Below are 19,032 nucleotides of genomic sequence, written 5' to 3' on the forward strand. Positions count from 1 at the left end.
TCCCTGACCACTGGTCCTGTTAGCTAAGGATCAAGGGAGTTGTAGGCCAAAACATCTGGAGGGCCGCAGGTTGGGGATGCTTGATCTAGAAAGTCTGTCCACCACTGAAAATTTATTGATGTTATTGTGTGACAGGAGAAAGATTGAACCATGGCTTTGGGAGTTTTGGCGAATTCTGAATCTTGGCAGGGCTTTGCCCCACTTTGCTTATAAGAGGGGCATACCCTGAGGTCTTGCATTCAGGGAAGGTTGAGAAAGGCTGGCATTGCTTCTCACCGGAACTTTTCTACTGGAAGTTTAGTATCAAAGATTGCTTTTTCAAACCTTGCACAATTGGGAGGTAGGGGGGACAAGACGAAAGTTTGATAAAGGTACTGATTTTTATGGAGCTGATGGGACTAGCACAGCCAGGGAGTCAAACAGCACTGCGCCTGACCCAGCAAAGAAGCATGTTCAGCCACAGGAACATCTACTGGGGCAGCCAGTAATGATGATGCATAGATCCATAAGAGCCAGCAGAAAAGCAGCCGCTGGGGAACATACAAAAGTGAAAGGGTACTAAGAACCAGATGAGGAGGCATGAAACATTCTTCCATTGCTCTCAACACAAGGTCTGTCTGCAAATGGAGGGAGTAGCGATAGAGAAGGTGCCTGGCGTTGTTGCTGATTATGAAGCATGACCAGGAAACAGAATTGGTAATATATAATATGTAGGTGTAGGTGTTTGTAGGTGTTTGTATAGGTAAACACATGCCTGTATATAAGTACAGTCCATATATCACTCTGTGATTTCTACATCCTCCACATTTTAATTTCTAAAATGAGGAAATGGTGGGGCCAGGGTCGATCCTGTTTAGGAGTCCTGTTATCTGACTGATTTCTATCATGTGTGGCTATTTGTGGTTAGGTTGCTCTGTGGTGAAATAAGGGCACTCTGCATATGGTCAGAGGCACTCTATGACTTGTGGGTTGTGGGTTTGAGCCCCATGTTGGGCAAAAGATTCTTGCATTGCAGGGGGTTGGACTAGATGACCCTTGAGGGTACCTTATGATTCTGAGAGTCAATCCTCAGGTATAGCTCGTTTATAAAAAGAACCCATGCAGAAGTAGACAGTAACAGACATTGATCTGTAGCCTGGCTCTGTGCAAGGTAGCTTCATCTGTCCTTATAAGCCATGGGTGGTGAACCTGTGGTTCTCCAGATGTTGTTGGACTACAGCTCTCATCATCCATTGGTCATCCTGGCTGGTGCTGATGGGATTTGGAGCCCAACAACATCGAGAGGGTCATATGTACTACCTTCCCTATATAAGGAAGTTTTTAATGTTTGATGTGGTTTTATAAATCGTTTTATAAATCGTTGGAAGCCGCCCAGAGTGGTTGGGGCAACCCAGTCAGATTGGCAGCATGCATGCATAAATATTTATTATAGGTCCTTCCCTTATAAAAATGGGACGTGGGTGGTGCTGTGGTCTAAACCACAGAGCCTAGGGCTTGCCAATCAGAAGGTCGGCGGTTCAAATCCCCGCGACGGGGTGAGCTCCCGTTGCTCGGTCCCTGCTCCTGCCCACCTAGCAGTTCGAAACCACATCAAAGTTCAAGTAGATAAATAGGTACCGCTCCAGCGGGAAGGTAAATGGCGTTTCCGTGCGATGCTCTGGTTTCGCCAGAAGTGGCTTAGTCATGCTGGCCACATGATTCAGAAGCTGTACGGCGGCTCCCTCGGCCAATAAAGCGAGATGAGCACCGCAACTCCAGAGTCATCTGCGACTGGACCTAACGGTCAGGGGTGCCTTTACCTTTACCTTTCCCCTATAAAATAAGACCTAGATAAATAGGTACCGCTCGGGCAGGAAGGTAAACGGCATTTCCGTGCACTGCTCTGGTTCACCAGAAGCGGCTTAGTCATGCTGTGCGTATAAGACGACCCCCAACTTTTCCAGTTAAAATACAGAGTTTGGGATATACTCGCCATATAAGAAATACGACCCGGCCTATAAGACAACCCCCAACCTTTGAAAAGATTTTCCTGGGTTAAAAAGTAGTCTTATACACAGGAATATACAATAAGTGATTTTTATCTAAAGCTTTTTGATACAATGCAGGTAAACAGGTTTTTAAGGTCCCATCGTCCCCCCGCAAACAGTAGGCAATATTTGCCAGGACTTTCAAAAATGTTTTTGAGGGTTGATGGTCCGATTAGGTGCAAACAGAATCTGACAATCTGAACACTGATTCAAGACTTGGGTACTGCTACCGTGTATTATTAGATCAACATACACTGACACAAGGGCTTCAGAAAAGTCCACGTTGAACTGTGGAGCCTTGAATGTTCAACAAGAGGGCACAAAGTGAAAGGTTTAAAATATCTGCACCAAATAATTTGGTCTGCAAAACACTTTGGAGAACAAGTTGGATGGCCATCTGCCATGGATGCTTTAGCTCAGATTCCTGCGTTGCAGGGGGCTGGACTAGATGGCCCTTGGGTCCCTTCCAACTCCAAGATTCTGATTCTTGAGGTTGATGATCCTAACCACTAAGACAGAAAACCATGCAGCCCCTCAGCCAAGCTTAAAACCTCTGATTTCCTGAGCCATAATCTTTGGGCTGCTGCCATGACCACGATATCAGAGATTCCCCTTAGTTGATTTCCTTCAGCCCCTATTCATCTTGCTCTCTCCATTTGTTAATTGTGAATCCGAAAACATGATACCTGGTAACCTAATGCTAAAACCTCACAACTCTCCAGCAAGCAACATAATTAAATTGCAAGAGATGTCGTTTACCACTCACCATCTAATTCTTGGAAATGGGTTTAAATGTATGGCATATGTCCAGTAACACAAGTCACTGTTTACTTATTTTTAATCTACCTAGAGGAAAATAGCAAATGATAGTTAGCATGGTGCCAATGTGACACCAGATAAGTGTGCCCATTTATAATAATAATAATAATAATAATAATAATAATAATAATAATAATAATAATTATTATTATTATTATTATTTATTATTTATACCCCGCCCATCTGGCTGGAATTCCCCAGCCACTCTGGGCGGCTTCCAACAGAAAAATAAAACACAGTAATCTATTAAACATTAAAGGCCTCCCTAAACAGGGCTGCCTTCAGATGTCTTCTAAAAGTCTGTTAGTTGTTTTTCTCTTTGACATCTGATGGGAGGGCATTCCACAGGGCAGGGGCCACTACCGAGAAGGCCCTCTGCCTAGTTCCCTGCAACTTGGCTTCTCGCAACGAGGGAACCACCAGAAGGCCCTCGGTACTGGACCTCAGTGTCCGGGCAAAACTATGGAGGTGGAGACGCTCCTTCAGGTACACTGGACCGAGGCCATTTAGGGCTTTAAAGGTCAGCACCAACACTTTGAATTGTGCTCAGAAACGTACTGTGAGCCAATGTAGATCTTTCAAGACCGGTGTTATGTGGTCTCGGCGGCCGCTCCCAGTCACCAGTCTAGCTGCCACATTCTGGATTAGTTGTAATTTCCGGGTCACCTTCAGAGGTAGCCCCACGTAGAGCGCATTGCAGTAGTCCAAGCGAGAGATAACTAGAGCATGTACCACTCTGGCGAGACAGTCTGCAGGCAGGTAGGGTCTCAGCCTGCGTACCAGATGGAGCTGATAGAAGAAGAAGAAGAGTTTGGATTTGGATTTGATATCCCGCTTTATCACTACCCGAAGGAGTCTCAAAGCAGCTAACATTCTCCTTTCCCTTCCTCCCCCACAACAGACACCCTGTGAGGTAGGTGAGGCTGAGAGACTTCAGAGAAGTGTGACTAGCCCAAGCTCACCCAGCAGCTGCATGTGGAGGAGCGGAGACGCGAACCCAGTTTCCCAGATTACGAGTCAACCACTCTTTTTTTTAAAAAAACAACAACATAGTTTTTATTGATTTTACAAATTCCAAAAAACGGTACATACATGAACACCTTTTCCACCTTCTTCCCACCCCCCTCCATGGGTCCTCCCCTGCCACAGAAGTATCCCACGCAGGTGAACAGTCAGAGATGGTCCATTTTATGGTTGGATTTCTGTCCTCCTCCCCCTCCCCTGCCCCCAAAGCCCCCCCCCCTGCCACCAGAGAGCTCCAGGAAACCAGGGCAGTACGCAGGAAGGCATCCATCCAACCATCTGTTCTCATACCAAAAAAGAGTAAAAAGAAAAAAAGAAAAAAAGAGGGGGGAAAAGAGACAAAAAAGGAAAAACAAAACAAGACAAAAATAATCTTTTTTCCATTCATAATTAATAAACCATATTTTGTGGGCTTCCCCAACCTCCCCCCTTCCCCGGTTTTCATCCCTTTTTTATCCTCTTCAACAGTTTCTTATTCTATGAAATAATTACCTTTATACCTTATACTACTTTAAAACTTGGCTATTATCATTTTCACCAAATATCCAAATCACTGAAAAATCAAACTCCCATTTTTTCTTCCCGTGCCTAATTTTTCCCCCCTCTATAAGCCTCCATATTTTCACCTTTTTCCAAAATCAATTCACTTTTAAACTATAACTATTCCCAATCTAACCTTTCATCCCCAATTTCCGGCTCCAACCCCCCAATCCAGCAAGTTCCGTAGTCAGCAGTCCAGTTTTAACCCTAATAATCCATCCTATTAATCACAACCTCACTTTCCCTTCACCCCACCCCCTTTTTGCAGTATTTTGCCATCCAGGCCTCCATACAGCACCCCTGAGTTTCTTCTCTTCTCTGCTTATTTTTTTCCTCTTCCCTGTGGGTATTCTGGAGTTCCAGTAAATCCAATCGTACCCCCCTCAAAGGAGGGGCACTCCACCTGACTTTTTGTAGAGTAAAATCATCTTTTCTTTCTTGGTGGGCTTCATTTTGTATTATATTGTCACAGTCCTCATCTTCATCTTTTCGTTCCAAGTCACAGTCCCCATCATTGTCAAAATCCTCCAAATCACTGTCACTGTCATTCTCACACTCGTCTTCCTCAGTTTCAGTAGCTTCATCCTCTAAGAAGTCATATTCTGCCATCACCATCTGGAATTGTTGCTTTAACTCTTGCTGTTGTGTCTCCTCTTGACATAGTCCTATTCTTACTTCCCACATTATGGTCAAAACAGTCCGCTGGAACTCAGGCGAATACCTTTTTGTTGACATACCCTGTTTCTCATATTTTAAGGCATCCCTACAAAATAAGGCATGGCAGGATTTTCCTGAGGTGGAAAAATATAAGGCATACCTCGAAAATAAGCCGTACCGGGTGGTGGAAGAAGGTCTGTGGCAAAGAAGGGTTGCTGCTGCCGCGTTAACCCCCGAGACCTGGCTGCAGCCTCAGCGCGCAGCGCGTGCAGCCCCAGAACCCGGCTGTAGCCTTTGCGCGCGAACACCCGGGACCCGGCTGCAGCCTCTGCCTGCCGCGCGCGCAGCCCCAGGACCCGGCTGCAGCCTCTGCCTGCCGCGCGCGAAGACCCGGTGGGAGCAGGTCTGTGGTCTGTACAGATACCGGTACCGGTACTTATTTTTTAATTAAGACATCCCTTGAAAATAAGCCATGCTGTGTTTTTTTCAGGAAAAAATTAATATAAGACATGACTTATAATATGAGAAACACGGTAGTTCAATCCTGTCAAGGTCAAAACTTATCACATGGGGTGGAAAATGGTCACAGTTTATTTTCTCGACTCCATTTTAACAAGCTGGCTGCATTCTCCAAATCTTATTAGAAATAAAGTTCAGACTCACATTTCAAAAGCATATAAACCAAAAAAGGATTTCCAGAAAGTCCAAAAATAGAAATAAAAATAAAATTCCACTTATAGATCCTGATCAGCTCACTGGGTTGTCTGGGCTGCCGGCTCCCGGGGAAAAGAAAGGTCTTTCTTGATCTTAACCTCTTTCTGCAGGGTATTCACAACCACAGTCTTTCTCCCCTTTTACCCTGCATCTAGGGGAGATCCTCTTTGATGCCTTTGAGGGAACCTTTTAAGTTGAAATCTTCTATTTACGGCTTCGGGTTTCTATTTACTGTCTCTTATGTTGCCGGTGGGGGGGGTGGCTTCCTCTTTTTCCCTTCTCTCCCAAATCCAAATTATTTTATAATCCAAATCGTGAGATTACTTACACTCTTATTTCCAATCATTTTTTTTTCAGAAGAATCCAGCGCTCTCCACCTTCGGCTTGAAGCTTCTCTCCGCTAGGGTAACGTTGTCGCTCAAGATGGCCCCCGCAACTTCTACCCTCCTCGCTCCGGAGCTCTTATTAGAGCTTGACGGAGAGTTGGGGAGTCCGGATTGGGGCTCTGCCGAGCAAAATTCGCCCCCGGGACGCTCTTCCCGAGGTTCTAAGGGGCGCAGCGTCGCTCTCGCTGCCCTCCCCACTCCTAGCAGAGACGGGCCGTCTCGGAGACGAGACGGGACCCCGCCGATCGGCGCTGGCGCTGAACCGGAAGCCTATGAGTCAACCACTCTTAACCACTACACCACAGCTGCCCTGGACACAGAATTGACCTGTGCCTCCATGGACAGCTGTGAGTCCAAAATGACTCCCAGGCTGCGCATATGGTCCTTCGGGGGCACAGTTACCCCATTCAGGACCAGGGAGCACATCAGAGGTTCACTCACATGAACATCTGTAGAAATGCCTAACCATGGTTTATATAGGACTTACACATCACCTCAGTTATCTGGAATCACACCCTCCATTTTCTGCATTCTCACTACCATTCTATTCACCTCATTCAGCAGTGTTTCAACTGTAAAAAGCATATCTAGACACAGTTTGTATGCATCACTTTCATGGTGTGGGCTCCTAGCAGTGCACCTACAGCTTCCTACAGCAGATTAACTGTGGTTCCTGTTGTGCTGTAGAACTGCGCCAGCTTATCCCGACTTTGTACTATTGTATTTAAAAGAAGAAGATTCTTTTCTGATGCAGAGGACCCTCAATGTCTTCCAAATGCTTAGTTTCTTTTACAAAGGGCAACTGCATAAAGCTCGTGGGTTTCATATAGCTATTATGGCTAACTGCCATTAATAAACCCTCCACGAATGTATCTAATTGACAGTGAAAATCATCTAAGCCATCGCCATCACATTTTGTGGCACTGAATATCAATTTAAAGAATTTATATCCCACCCATTTCTCAAAAAACGCTACACTATTTTGTCTGTTCTAAATCTACAGCCAATCTAGTATTAGGAAGAACATCATTTCTCTATCCACTTTCTTTACAACAGGGATGGGGAGCCTGCAGTTCTCCAGCAGTTGAACCAAAGCTCCCAACTTTTGTGACCATTGGCCATGCTGGCTGGGGTTGATGGGAGTTGAAATCCAACAACTTAAGGAGTGCTCCATCACTTGTCTACACCACGAATCATCTTCTAACATGTGGTCACCATTCCACCCTCCCTTAGTTGTATCTTATCTGTACTAAGCTCCAAATGCTTTAATCTTTCTTCATCTGAAAGATGCACAGGAAGCTTCTGTGTATGCAGCAGGATGTCAACCTTCCAACACTGGCTCCATTGACCAACGAGCCACTCTTTAAATCTGAGGGACTCCCAGGAACAGTCTCTGATGAGATGTGCCTAGAGAAAACTAAGGAAGTCATGACACACATAGAAAAGTCACACATAGGCAGCTGTTTGGTAGGCCTGCCATACGTCCAGAATTTCTGGATGGTATCAAGAACTTGTATTGACATACCTCCGGCTGAGCTGGAAGGAGGGACTAAGTTTAGCAAAAGACCTGCCTATTCCAAATTCCTCTTATTCCAACAGATCTTCAATTTTTATTGCTCTGTAAATTGGAATACTGGGCTGCCCAATATAAGAGCATGATGCCATATTTTTTGCTGATTAATTAGAACGGTTACAAGTGACAGTTAAAAGGGAAAATGACCAATGAGGGAAATCACCTTAAGGAAGAAGTACAATGAAGACCAGGCATCAATGTGGCGTCAAAGGAATACTGGTTGGATACCTGGCTGGCAGAACATGGTGATATGGAGTCTGCTATTCCCCCCAACTATATGGATGTTTTATTATGTCAGGCTTCTCAAGTTCAGTGATTCTTAGCACGTTGTTTTTGTTTGTTTTTAAAATCAACTTCCAACCCCTGCAAATGTACTTATCTTCCTTTTTTCCAGTCTCCACATCACTGGCAGACTTCTGGTGGCTTTGCACATAATGCACCAAACATGCATGTTTCTGTTGTTTGCTTTTAATGTTTGGGACTGCTCACCACACACAACTGCCAGGGTAAAACACTTGCTTCCAAAAATGAATACATGCCACTTAAAAGCTCCACACATCCCACCAAAACAAATACAGTAGGACTTGCTTCCAAGCAAATGAAGGTGTTCCCTTCCAAATGCAAATAGCCTGTGCTTTTTTAAAAATATATATATATATAACCCCATGATTGCAATGTTGAAGGTAGTCGCTATCTGAGTTTCAAAATATTTGTTCTCTCTCCTGCCTTGTGCTTTATCTCTCAGGTCTCCATACATCACTAAAGCAACATTCACTACTCACAGCCAGGGCTGCCTTGGTGAATGTGCTCCACTGTTATTAATGGAAGCAAACTCTGTTTCCCCGTATTAAAAATACACCTTCCTCTAAATATAGGCAATCTCTGTGTGTCTACCTACTACAATGGGAGAACTGAAAGGGACCAAAATATTGACATCCACTGGGTGTTGATAATTTGTTTTGGTTCATGCTCTCTTCCTGGGTATTATTCACACCTTCGTGGAAAATCTGTTATTATTTAGCAGGAGGAATGTGCAAGGCGTTGTTTAGATGTGGGGTTGTTAGATGGAGTTTCCTCTGTTTGTTTTTCCATGCTCTGTCCAAGCCATGTCAATGAGAAAAGCGTTTACTGAGCTATTTATAACCTCACTTCTCTCCCTCCCCCTCCTTCCTTCCCTTTCCCCCTGCGTGGCTGTACCTTTTTTCATCCACATTGCAGAAAGATGGCATCACTAGCCTGTGAGGGGAGGGCTTCTGGGGACATGGTTTGCCTAGTGTGCAGTATGGGGAGAAGGGCGGGGGTGTATGAGGACAGACTGTACCTGGCAGAAGAAATTGGGGAGAAGCAGGCACTTGGAAGTCAGGGAAATAATGAAGAATCAGGGAGAGAGAAAATCTGGGGAAAGAGAGAATAGCAGAGGGAAACATGGTGACCTGGCATTAAAAGGATGTGAAAGCTCCATGTTCATTCAAACATTGTCATGAATGACTGTGTATCTCATTCACTGCCAGCTCTCCACTCTTCTCTCCGCTCCTAGTTTGCAATTTCTGTCAATTTCCTAGCATGTTTTGTGCAATTGTATGAATGGGTGTGGTAACAGGAAGAGGGATACTTGATTCACTGATTTGCTTGCGCTGCTGTCAGGGTTGTTGTTTTTAAACCAGGGTTGTTGTTTTTAATAAAGCAGTTGGGGCAACCAGCCTCTGAAGATTTAGAGAGGAGACCTTAGTGCAGTTTGCAGGGTGCATGGTGTTAAGTAAGACACACGTTAAATTAGATCTATATCCGCCTCACCTGCTCTATGCAGGGTGTGTATCTATTGTTGCATGCCACCCAAATTTCCGAGCGGTGTGAGATTCCAGCGGTTCTAGGTGCTTACCCAGGGTTCAGTTTCCTCAGACTGACATACAGTTTATTTACACATATGTACCACCTGGGCCTAAGATGTAGGGGCTCACAATGTTACCATCCCAAGGTGGTCTTGTTTCTCCCACAGCCACAGCCTTGGCAGAAATCAGGCATGGCTGTCTCTCAACTGCCCAGCCTACAGCCTGCTTCTAGTTTCTAGCTTACATACACCACTATTCTCTGGTCTTTGTCCTTTTAACTATCAGTAAGTTGAAGGAGGGGGGCCCCCATCCATTTGACATCTGGCACAGAGCCACTTCTTTTGTTATCTTAGGAGGCATTATGGCCCTTGCCTGGCTAATTCAACAATTGAATCCTTGCTGAATTGAATCCAGGAATTAGAAGGGGCTCAAAAATCCAACCCCACTCCCACCTCACAGCAATATGGGGCTCAAACCCACAACCCTGAGATTAAGAATCTCATGCTCTACCAACTGAGCTATCAAGGCAACCTCAAATGTTCTACATGTGCTCTGTCATTGTGGTTTTGAGCCAGGACCTACCTCAGCAACCTGTTTTCAGCACCAGAGTTTAGCTCTTGGACATGTGAAGCAGTCATAGTGTGCCTCTGACCATATGCAGAGTGTCCTTATTTCACCATAGAGCAACCTAACCACCAATAGCCACACATGATAGAAATCAGTCAGATAACAGGACTCCTAAACAGGATTGACCCTGGCCCCACCATTTCCTCATTTTAGAAATTAAAATGTGGAGGATGTAGAAATCACAGAGTGATATATGGACTGTACTTATATACAGGCATGTGTTTATCTATAAACATACAAACACCTACATCTATATATTATATATTACCAATTCTGTTTCCTGGACATGCTTCATAATCAGCAACAACGCCAGGCACCTTCTCTATGGCTACTCCCTCCATTTGCAGATAGACCTTGTTGAGAGCAGTGGAAGAGAACCATCTCCTCGGTTGCTATCCCATCCTCCTAGGACATCAGGTTTTGGCATGTGCTGTCAGGTACTGCCTTACTTTTTCTGTTTGGAGGCTGTGGTAAGTTGTGTGTATAAATAAAAATATGGGGGCTCACACCCTGTATCCTAATATTATGTAGTCCTCGCCCTTCTGGGTTGTATTGACAGAAATCATAATGAGCCCATTCTGAGTCAAACACAGCTGAGAATTATAGAATTTTAAGGGGGAAAGCGGCTTGTTCTCCCAGCCCAACATCCCCCCCCCCCCGGGATCCCTGTGCCATCTTCCTCATGGAACAGAAAGGTATTTACGGTACTATTAGGCTGCAAGGCTGTTCCATCCCAAATTTCCACCCACCTCTATGAATGCTTTCCCCACCCCCTGTGCACAGAAGGCCACACTCCGGAATATCCCAAGGCTGAGTGACTTTGTCTCTAGGTCCAAATGGTGGGCCACCAGTATTGCTCTCTGGGCACGGCCTTGACCCTCCCTAGCTCCAGGGGTGTCTTGTCTATGGGTCACATCTCTTAGCAATGAAGGGCACAAACCAACCCTGCAGTTTGTTCCTGGCCACAAGCGACCCTTCTTTCAAATCATCCTGCATTTAAGTCTGAGGAGGTATAAACCAACCCCGTCACGACAAACGCTTTTAAGATTCCGTTGTTTGGTTTGGCGAGGGTTAATATTTGCTTTTCCAGCAGAAGCTTTGTTTTTGCCATTTAAGCTTTGCCATATCCCAGAGCGGGGCCTTTAGCCATTGCTTCCCCCCTCCCCGGAAACTTCAAAGGGCACGTCTGTGTGTCCCGCGATGTGCTTAAAATTCGACATCGTGAGGGAAGCGCATCGATGTGCATCAATCTCTCTCACTCTCTCTCTCTCTCTCGGCTTGCGCGGGAAGTGGGCAATTTTGGCGGGGTCCCCCGTCTTCCTGCCACTGCTGCTGCAGGCCGAGGGATTCTGCCGGGCTGAATAAGCAGGCAGCGCGGCGCTGGCTCGCTCGAGCTGGCAGAGGAGGCGGCGAGCACGGGGGGGGGGGGAGGGAGGAGGGGGGACGGCCAGATGGAGGGCCGAAGGGAGGGGGGAGCGCTCGAGGCAGCCGCGGGAGGGAGGGAGCGAGCGGAGGAAGCGAGACACCTACGCAACCACCGAGCGAGAGGAGATCCTTGGATGCAAACACAGGCGTCCTCCTCTCCCTCCCACCGCCTGCTGCTCACATGCCCCTGATTCATTTCCACATGCCGTACACGTGACATGCTAATTCAGGGCTACTACACAATTCCAGGGCGGTGAGAGGAGGAGGAGGAGGGGCGTGCAAAAGCGAGGCGCACGCTGCAAAGCCAAGACTGCAGCTTCCCTCTCTCTCGTGCGCAGGGGAGCTTGGCTGGCTGGGGCGCATTTTTAAAGCAGCCCCCGCAGCAGCTTGTGCCCCCGTCCGCCCCACCTCGTCAGTGTGTCTCCCTGCGAGTGCTAGTGCCTCAGCAGCGGCCTCCCGTCTCACCCTTCGTCGGGACACGGGGTGACGGCAGACAGAGGCGCCCTTCGCCTGTGCTTCCCGGCGGCGGCAGCAGCAGCAGCAGCGGCAGTACGAGGGGGTCGGGGAAGGCGGGGCCAGCTGCTGTTGCTACCGCCGCCGCCGCCCGCCTCTGCCCTTCTCCTCCGAAGCTGGGAGCCTTAGAAGGGTTGAGGCTATATTTAAACACAAACAAACGCACGATCTTATTCGCTAGGGAGAGGCGGGCGGGGGAAAGGGGCGCGCGGAGCGAAATACGCAAACGGGCTCAGGCCCCTCCCCGCGCTCGCCTGCAGGAGGAGAAAGAAGGGGGGGGGTGTGGAAACTGCAAGCCTCCGGCACGTTTCCCTGAGACTTGGCTCCACGGAATTCAGTGGGGCTGCCTTGCGAGGGAAAAAGAGGCGCGGCGCTGCAAAGAAAGAGGGGAAGGCTGCGGAAGGTGGCACAGGCTGTTTGTTAAACTGAATAGATCATTTTAACCCGCGGGGAGCGGGGCTGTCTGAAAAGAAGAAGGGAAATTCCTCAATGGAACGAGTCGCAGTCACCCGTAGCAACGAGTGCTTTTCATTACTATTTTAAGATCAATAAATACGCGCCTCGCTCACAAATGGCTTCGGTCCATCGGGCTGTGCCACAGATGACAGGGGTAGGAAACAGGCAAGACTCCGCAGAAGTCCAGATACATCGCACTTATTAATTTATTATCTTTATTAGTGGCTGCATGGTGGTCAAGGGTCTCTGGGCGTTGGACAATGAAAACGACATAAAACCGCGATCCAATAAAATTGAGAACAACAGCACACAAAATCCCCAGTCAGTGACGAGATTAAAGGGATTCCAGCCACATTCGCGTGGTCTAATAGCAAGCAATGCCTTGGTGTGTTCACAATACATCACTAATAGGCTGAGGATTGCAGAATCCAGTGGTGACTTTGCGTATGTGAGGTGGCCTTCACAAGTTTAACACCGTAGAACTCTGGCGTCAGGTCAAATGCAATGTTCAATAAATCTAGAGTGCAGAAATACCAAATAATATGCATGCAGGTGTGAGTCAGCCTTGTACGTGACATATACCTGTACTGGGAAGCAGCAGCCAGGATTGCAGCATATATTCACCATAGTTGCACATGGTGAATATAGAAATTGTTTCACACATTATTATTTTGCATGATTTCCAGTTATAATACATATTTTGGATGTTAATCCAAGACACATGAACTCTGCTAGAGTGACTGACTAGCATGTGTATTTCTCATCCATCCTAGATGTTCAATATAAACTTTTGGTACTCCCACATTTATTGTTTCTTTGTTGCTAAGGCATGACAGAAGGTGTTTCCTTTGTCCCAACCTATCAGGTCTCAGGTAGCCTCCGGAAGAGGTTGGAGAGCTTGGTGCGCCCAAGGGCAGTAGCCCTTCCTCTGCTCAGTCCAGATCCCCAGACTATGAAGAGACAGCTGTCTCAGGTTGCTGGACTGGGATAGCTCCTGCTACCCTGTTTCCCCTATTTTAAGACGTAGTCATAAAATACGCCATAGCAGGATTTTTAAGCATTCAAGAAATATAAACCATACCCCAAAAATAAAACATAGTGATAGGCGCAGCAGCAATGCCGGCCGCGGCAGGAGGAGGAAAAAAAATAAGACATCCCCTGAAAATAAGCCATAGTGTGTGTGTTTTGAGGAAAAACAAATATAAGACAGTGTCTTATTTTTGGAGAAACACGGCATTAGTGTCTGAGTCAGTCAATTGCATGGTGCAGACAGGGAGGGGTAATGGGAGGCCTGCTGTGATGATACCAGGTAGGGATGGCCCATCAGACAAGAGGGAGATGCCCACATGGGTTGTCAAAGGGGAGGGTGGGCTGAAGGGTTGATTGGCGAACACAGGAGCCAGTCTCTTGATCCACACAACACTACTCCTGGAGTGGCTTAGCTTTCCACACCAGAGCTCTTCCTGTAGCTTTCCTGGTTTCTGTGATGGAGGTGGGAGAGCGGGAAGACAAATGCCCCATGTTATGTCCAATGCCTCTCTCTCTCTCTCTCTGGTCATTATTGCATTTCCTTGTGTGTTTTCCTCTTTCCTTCCCAAACTCAGCATGCCTTGGATACAGTTATCCCCCACTCTGCATTGCTGAATATAGGATGACTCTTCCCATTTGGGGGGTTTGTTTGTTTTAAAATGCAGTTATTTATTACGGTTTTTGAGTAATACAATTAAAGTAACATTGAAATATAAATGGAAAATTAATGTGTATACTAAGAAGCCATCATCTGTGTTATATTAGGGAATTACTAAGCTAGTGCTTTTAATGGACACTGTGTACATTTGCCAGATGTGAGGGTTTGACTCAAATATCTATGTTTATGCTTCTTCTTTTTACTAGTTTAAGAGCGTACAGGCCATGAATTACCATAGTGTTTAATGCTAGCACAGTCAGAAAACTTATCCAGATCAAGAAACAACTGATCTCTGAGCCTCACTAAGGATTGACTGAAAAAGTGGGTGGTATAGCCATAAAAAAACAAAAAACAAAGACAAGTTTTAAGATCTGCTTTTCTATTTAAAAAAGTATTGTGGTGAAAATCTAGCATATTAACAGCCAGGTAGACTTTATCTGTTCAAGAAAATTGGAGATATGAAAGTAACATTTAGTACAAAGATTACCATAATAAAGGACAAAAGTGGAAAGGACCTATGGTAACAGAAGCAGAAGACATAAGGAAGAGATTACAGGTAGGTAGCCGTGTTGGTCTGAGTCGAAGCAAAATAAAAAAATTCCTTCAGTAGCACCTTAAAGACCAACTAAGATTTTATTTTGGTATGAGCTTTCGTGTGCATGCACACTTCTTCAGATACACTGGAAACAGAAGTGTCAGACCCTTATATATATACAGAGGGTGGTGGGGGTGGGTGGGAATGTGTGATGGGCTGATGGGAGTGGTAAACCTGTGGATGGCTGTTAACACCACCCATTCCCACCCACACGAAAGCTCACACCAAAATAAAAACTTAGTTGGTCTTTAAGGTGCTACTGAATGAATTTTTTTATAAGGAAGAGGTGGCAGGAATACACAGAGGAATTATACCAGAAAGATATGGAGGTCTTGTACACCCCAGGTAGTTGCTGACCTTGAGCCAGATATCCTGGAGAGTGAAGGCAAATGGGCCTTAGAAAGCACTGCTAATACCAAGGCCAGTGGAAGTGATGGTATTCCAGCTTGACTACCGTATTTAAAATTTTAAAAGATGGTGCTGTTAAGGTGCTACACTCAATATGCCAGCAAGTTTGGAAAACTCAGCAGTGGCCAGAGGATTGGAGAAGATCAGTTTACATCCCATTCCCAAAGAAGGGCAGTGCCAAAGAATGCTCCAACTACCGCACAATTGCGCTCATTTCACACGTAAGCAAGGTTATGCTTACAATTATACAAGGCAGGCTGAAGCAGTATGTGGACCGAGAACTCACAGAAGTGCAAGCTGGATTTCAAAGGGGCAGAGGAACCAGAGCACAGCAAACTATGGCAAGTTCTTAAAAAATGGGAGTGCCTGATCACCTCATCAGTCTCTTGAGAAATCTCTATGAGGGACAAGAAACTACAGTTAGATCTGGATAAGGAATAACTGATTGGGAAATTGGGAAAGGAGTATGCCAAGGCTTTATATTGTCTCCCTGCTTATTTAACTTATATGCAGAATTCATCATGTGAAAGGCTGGACTGGATGAATCCCAAGCCGGAATTAAGATTGCCGGAAGATATAAACAACCTCAGATGTGCTGATGACACAACCTTGATGGCAGAAAGTGAGGAAGAATTAAAGAACCTTTTAATAAGGGTGAAAGAGGAGAGCGCAAAATATGGTCTGAAGCTCAACATAAAAAAAACCTATTATCATGGCCACTGGTCCCACCACCTCCTGGCAAATAGAAGGGGAAGAAATGGAGGCAGTGAGAGATTTTACTTTATTGGGTTCCATGATGACTGCAGATGGTGACAGCAGTCACAAAATTAAAAGACGCCTGCTTCTTGGGACAAAAGCAATGACAAACCAAGACAGCATCTTAAAAAGCAGAGACATCACCTTGCTGATAAAGGTGCATATATTTAAAGCTATGGTTTTCCCAGTAGTGATGTCCCAGTATGGTCCAATGAGAGCTGGACCATAAAGAAGACTGATTGCCAAAGAATTGATGCTTTTGAATTATGGTGCTGGAGGAGACTCTTGAGAGTCCCATGGACTGCAAGAAGATCAAACCTATCCATTCTTAAGGAAATCAGCTCTGAGTGCTCACTGGAAGGACAGATCCTGAAACTGAGGCTCCAATACTTTGGCCACCTCATGAGAAGAGAAGACTCCCTGGAAAAGACCCTGATGTTGGGAAAGATTGAGGGCACAAGGAGAAGGGGATGACAGAGGACGAGATGGTCGGACAGTGTTCTCGAAGCTACCAACATTAGTTTGACTACACTGTGGGAGGCAGTGGAAGACAGGAGTGCCTGGTGTGGTCTGGTCCATGGGGTCACAACGAGGATCAGGCCAAAAGCCCATCTAGTACTGCGTCCTATTCTCACTGTGGCCAACCAGAAGCCTACGGGAAGTTCACAAAGAGGACTTGACTGCAAGGGCATACCTGTGATTCCCAATCACTAGTATGCCTATGACATGCTAGCATAGTTACTTGTGAACCCTGGACATCTGTATGCATTATTTTAAACCAAGTGCTTGGTCTTCCCTGTTGTGCAAAAGAGTCTGTGGCATCCCAAGAGGTTGAGAAAGCAGGTTAGGTTTAAGAACCTTACAGTGGTCACCAGATAGACTTTTGGAGGATACTTTCACACACCATGCTTAAAAACTGCACTTTAATATGAATATACCATGATATTTCAGTGCTTCTGCCACATTCAGGTTCTTGTTGTCTATTCACACATGGAAAAACTAAGCATCATGTGTGATGCTCTCCTTCCTATTAAGCAAATATATCTTCTCCTGCTCCCCATCACTCTTGCCTTGCAAAAATAAAACAAACCTGCAGTATTCTCTCTCTCTCTCTCTCAATTTCTCTTTCTTTCTTTCTCTCTTTCTCTTTCTCTCTCTCTCTCTCTCTCTCTCTCTCTCTCTGTGTGTGTGTGTGTGTGTGTGTGTGTGTGTTTTGCTACTGATCTCATTTGTATGGTGCAGAATTTTTGTAGCACCAAATGCTGATTCTCCATGGACCAGAGTTAGTGACATATGCTTTCTTGATTCTCACATCTCTTTTCTTTATGTCTTGCCTATGGAACTCCAAGTAGCATCTCTCATTTGTTCAATGAGGGGCAACTCAGGACAGCAGCTGGCTTGCTTGCTGCTCCTAAAAACCTCCCAGGCACAGAAGGTAATTTCAGTTCAGTCATCGCTCAAGGTCTTCCTGGACAAGGTGGGTGTATATGTGCATGTGCCCGTGTGACCAGCTACACCACCTCTGCCTCTGTGGCTCAAGAATGGGTGGTTATTGCTTATTATCCCAGTCCAGTGAAGTGGATGTCTAGCATTCCCATTATACGGACAGTGAACCAGCTATGCATCTTATCTACAATTTAAATTAAGGCCACCCTGTTCCAGAACCAACACTCAATGCACCTTAGGACTGGCTTACCCGTGCCAGTACAACACTTGATCATCCAGTGTTTGATTAACCAGCAGTGCACTTTTGAAGCAGAATATGTGGTATTGAAAAGCACATTGCTGGATATGATGAGCTCCAATAAAACACAGACCAGAACAGATAGCACCAGCCATGATCATCTGACCTAATCACAGAGAATTAAACCATCTCATGAGGGCTAAAGCACACTCCAGCCATCAGAAAAACAGAGGCTAAAATACCAATAGGAATATTCACATAATGTTAAAAGGCACATGGTTGATGCTAAAGGGCCTGGGAGAATAAAATAAGTCTTTGTGTGGTCCTGGAAGGACATGAATGTAGGCACCAGATGAGACACTCTTGGGAGGGTGTGTTCCATACTGAGTGTGGAAGGCACTGCCAAGGGCCAACTCCCTTGTAGCTGCCCTCCAGTTTGAGTGGTTCCCTCAAGAGAAGGGCATCCCTTGGTGATCTCAGGGCTCAAGTAGGTACATATGAGAAGAGGTGAACCCCAAGACGCGCAGCACTTTGAATTTGAAATACATCCCATGCTGCTCAATTCAAAATAAGTCCTGGCATCTGAACCCTAGTTCTGGTTTAATTGAAATCCTGGGCACTGAGGTTAGGAGAGGAAATAAAGTCTATGACAGCTGAGTTTTAAAATGCTCATCCTGAGCTTCAAACAGAAATAGTTGATGAGGGAGAAATGAAGTGAATCACGGGCAGGTTAATAAGGCTTCCTAAAAGGTTAGAGGGCAGAGGAACCAGAGACCAAATAGCAAACATGCGCTGGATTATGGAGAAAGCTAGAGAGTTCCAGAAAAACGTCTACTTCTGCTTCATTGACTATGCAAAAGCCTTTGACTGTGTCGACCACAGCAAACTATGGCAAGTTCTTAAAGAAATGGGAGTGCCTGATCACCTCATCTGTCTCCTGAGAAATCTCTATGTGGGACAAGAAGCTACAGTTAGAACTGGATATGGAACAACTGAGTGGTTCAAAATTGGGAAAGGAGTACGACAAGGTTGTATATTGTCTCCCTGCTTATTTAACTTATATGCAGAATTCATCATGCGAAAGGCTGGACTAGATGAATCCCAAGCCGGAATTAAGATTGCTGGAAGAAATATCAACAACCTCAGATATGCAGATGACACAACCTTGATGGCAGAAAGCGAGGAGGAATTAAAGAACCTTTTAATGAGGGTGAAAGAGGAGAGCGCAAAATATGGTCTGAAGCTCAACATCAAAAAAACCAAGATCATGGCCACTGGTCCCATCACCTCCTGGCAAATAGAAGGGGAAGAAA

The sequence above is a fragment of the Zootoca vivipara genome, chromosome 1, assembly GCF_965207765.1.
Source record: "Zootoca vivipara chromosome 1, rZooViv2.hap1.1, whole genome shotgun sequence".
Lineage (NCBI taxonomy): Eukaryota > Metazoa > Chordata > Lepidosauria > Squamata > Lacertidae > Zootoca > Zootoca vivipara.